At 42.9% G+C, this 4,221-nt stretch overlaps 1 pseudogene; it reads right to left on the bottom strand.

The window, feature by feature from the left end:
* Positions 1–1,088: 1,088 nt before the first annotated feature.
* On the bottom strand, positions 1,089–2,283 carry LOC102876734 (annotated as a pseudogene).
* Between the last annotated feature and the right edge of the window lie 1,938 nt (positions 2,284–4,221).

The raw sequence follows: 4,221 nt of genomic DNA, 5'->3' as shown, positions 1-4,221 counted from the left end.
CTCCAGCTCTGCATTCCTTTTGTCACTGTAGAGAAATCCAACTGATTTTTGTATGTTGATCTTGTATCCTGCTACTTTGCTGAATTGGTCAACCATGTCCAATAGTTTTCTTGCTGAGTCTTTAGGGTTTTCTAAGTATACTATCATATCATCTGCATAGAGAAAAGAAAATTGCACCTAAAATTGTTTGATTAGTGACTATAAGCAGAAATGCTAAATTTATTGTACTTGAATGAATGTAGTTAGTCTAGGCTCAGTTATTTTGGTTCAAATGTCTAATAATGTCTTCATTTAAAAAAATTATTTGTAATTTGTATTGTTGAGGGGGTGTTGACACCAGGGGTTATTGTCAATAAGTGATTTGGTTTTTATTTTGTAGAATTATCTAATGTGGTACATAGGTTTTTGTAGTTTAAGTGATATTTAGATATTCTAATTACTGTATATTTTACAAACTATTAAAATGTTTTACATTGGAAAAAATGGAATGAAGTGACGGTACTTCAAAGTATACAAGAAAATTTAGGGAGGGGCTAACTCATGTAGTACCCAAGAAACTATAGTGAAGAGTTTGGATTTAATTTTACTTTTGATGAGAAAGCATCAATGAACTTTTTTTTCTGGTTTTTTTTTTTTTAGGGCGGTGGGAGCAGAAGGATAAGGATGGGCAGGGGGAAATCATAGTGTCATACAATTTGGTAGGTGGAGGGAGAAGGTAAAGGAAATGAGAAGGATCTGACAAAGATCTAAAAAGGTAGCGTAATGGTGGGCATAGTTCAATGGCAATCAATTTTATAAAACACAATGAATGGGAGTGATTGTATGAAACACTACATGAAAGGACAGTGTGAAATACATACCTATATGAGCTTTGTATGCAAACCAATATAAAATAAAAATTAAAAAAGTATTGGCAGTTCTGGCTTTTGTTCACATGTATAAAAGTGCTAAAATCTTTACTAATGTTAGCTGGTGATAAAAATGGCATGTGGATATCCTGTAGTATCCTGAGCTAGTGAGTCTGAATAAGCATGTTTGGCATTTATTCCCTCCCTCCCTCCCTTCCTTGACTTTTTTTTCTGCATAAGTTAGGGGGATGGGTGACTGTGTTTTGTTTTGTTTTGTTTTATCAAGAAAGGGTGTAACACAACTAAACAGTCGGCCTGGAAGAATATGTGGTGGGTGGATGGTGGAGGGGCCAGACTCGTCGTCCTCTTGCTTGCTGATCCACGTCTGCTGTTAGGTGGACAGGGAGGCCAGGATGGAGTCGCTGATCCACACGGAGTATTTGCGCTCGGGGGAGCGATGATCTTCATCTTCATCGTATTGGGGCCAGCGCTGTCGTCTCCTTCTGCATCCTGTCGGTGATGCCTGGGTACATGGTGGTCCCACCAGACAGCACTGTATTGGCGTAGAGGTCCTTGCGGATGTCAACATCACACTTCATGATGGAGTTGAAGGTCGTTTGGTGGATGCCACAAGATTCCATGCCCAGGAAGGAGGGCTGGAGGAGTGCCTCAGGGCAGCAGATAGGCTCATTGTTGATGGTGATGACCTGTCCCTCAGGCAGCTCATAGCTCTTCCAAGGAGGAGGAGGATGTCGCCGTGGCCATCTCCTGCTCGAAGTCCAGGGCAATGTAAGAGTTTCTCCTTGATGCCACGCACAATTTCCAGCTCAGTCATGGTGGTGAAGCTGTAGCCTCGCTCAGTGAGGATCTTAATGAGGTAGTCCGTCAGGTCCCAGCCAGCCAGGTCCAGACGCGGGATGGCATGGGGAGGACATACTCCTTGTAGATGGGCACAGTGTGGGTGACCCCATCACCGGAATCCATCACGATGCCAGTGGTCCGGCCAGAGGCAGACAGGGACAGCACGGCCGGATGGCCACGTACATGGCAGGGATGTTTATGGTCTCAAACATGATCTGGGTCATCTTCTCCCAGTTAGCCTTGGGGTTCAGGGGGGCCTCCGTCAGCAGCACTGGGTGCTCTTCGGGGGCCACACGCAGCTTGTTGTAGAAGGTGTGGTGCCATATCTTCTCCATATCGCCCCAGTTGGTGACAATGCCATGCTCGATGGGGTACTTGAGAGTCTGGATGCCTCTCTTGCTCTGGGCTTCGTCACCCACGTAGGAGTACTTCTGGCCCATGCCCACCATCACGCCCTGGTGCCGAGGGTGCCCCGCGATGGAGGGGGAGACAGCCTGGGGTGGGCATCATCACCCATGAAGCCGGCCTTGCACATGCTGGAGCGCTTGTTGATGAGAAGCGCAGCGATGTCATCATCCACGGTGAGCTGGGGGTGGCGGCGGAAGTGACTGTGCAGAGGGGCCTGTGCTCCAGAGCGGATGACATCTCTGCTGTCACGTTCAGCATTTTCAAGCATCTTTGTCTCAATTCCACTTAGATTGGCTACTGACGTGAAATTGGAAACATTTTTTATTTTATTACTCTCCATGCTATTAGTCCATACTTGAAAACAAAACCAAATGAAAAATAAATTAAAGCTAGTAACTTTTCCTTTGCCACTTCAACCTTTCTAAAGAGGATGGGGTGGAGGAATGCTTTGGAAAAGTCATTAACTGTTCCAAATGCAACATCACTTCAGAAGTGATGATTATTACTTACTATCTTAATATATATTTGTTTATTGCATGTTTGTAAACTAAACTTAGTAACTTTAGTTCATTCAACCAGCTTTATCAAGAATGGGAAACAATACAATAATAATAATAAAAGCAAATTTCTCCTTCTCTGGTCATTTTTGTTTCCCCTGTAGTTTTAAGAAGAATAGATCTGTTGTATTTGTGTCTGTCTTGGATTCTATGTCAGAAATAATGAGAAGAAGGAAGGGAGGAGAGAAGAATGCAGAGATAGACCTTTAAGATGATAGATAGGTGGGCTCTAGGCAATCCTTCATGAATACTTATTTGAGACCAAACTTTAAATACACATAGAATGTTGTTGTTGTTGTTATATGCCATTGAGTCGTTTGCAACTCATAGCGACCCTATGTACAACAGCCCTAACCCGTGCTCCATCCTGTGCCAATCTCATTGCCTCTGACACACCCATCCCAATTACCCCAGTCACTGAATCAATCCACCTCATAGAGGGTCTTCCCCTCCTGTGCTGTCCCTCCACTCTACCCAGCATGATGTCCCTCTCCAAAGACCTGTCTCTCCTTACAACATGTCCAAAATATGTCAGACAAAGCCCCAGAACCCTTGCCTCCAAGGAGTAGCCTGGTTTAACCCTCTCTAGGATGAATCTGTTTGTTTTCTTGGCAGTCCATGGTACATTCAATACTCTTCTCCAGCACCACAGCTCAAAGGCATCAAATCTCCTTCTGTCCTCCCTAGTCATTGTCCAACTCTCTGATGCATAACAAGTGATTGCAAAAACCATGGCCTGTATCAGGCACACCTTAGTCTCCAGAGAGACACCGTTGCTCTTGAGTACTTTAGAGAGGTCCCTAATAGCAGACTTTCCCATCGCAATACGTAGAATACAAAGAATTTTATTTTTTCTTTCTGTCAGAAACTTAGAAGGGAAATACTTCGCTTTCATTTAAAGGGACATCTTTGAATGCTAACAATCAACAGAGGGTAGTATTAATATTCTCATGTATGTCTGAATAGAAGCTCACCCAACTTCAACACAGAGGATATGAGATCTTGCGGTAAAATCTCATGACTCAATGGATGTGAAATATTTAAAGCTTTAGTCTTAAAGAATTCTCATTTTCACATGAAAGTGTCTTAATGGATCCACAATAAATATCCATAGTAATGGCAGTCATGAAATTAAAACTGTGTTGTCTTCCTTAAGTAAGGCTGTGTCATCTGCATAATATAGGTTGTTGATGAATCTTCCTCCAATCCTGATGCCACATGCTTCCTTATAAAGCCCCGCTTTCTGAATGATCTTGTCTGCAAATAGATTGAAAAGCTATAGAGACAGGATGGACCCCTGACACACTCCTTTCCTGATTTTGAAACATGCAGTGTTTCCTTACTCTGTTCTGAGAACTGCTTCCTGGTCTAAGTACAAGTTTCACAATCAAGGGTTCTGGGATTCCCATTTTCCTTAATGTTAGCCACAATTTGTTGTGATCCATACAGTCAAATGCCTTTGCATAGTCAACAAAACACAGATAGACGTTCCTCTGGAACTCTGCTTTCTGCCAAAATACTGTTGCTAGTGCCACAACCTTTCTAAT

This window comes from Elephantulus edwardii, unplaced genomic scaffold (genome assembly GCF_000299155.1).
Source record: "Elephantulus edwardii isolate Elephantulus edwardi_28Jun2011 unplaced genomic scaffold, EleEdw1.0 scaffold00071, whole genome shotgun sequence".
Taxonomy (NCBI): Eukaryota; Metazoa; Chordata; class Mammalia; order Macroscelidea; family Macroscelididae; genus Elephantulus; species Elephantulus edwardii.
This window is presented reverse-complemented; position numbering and strand designations above follow the sequence as displayed.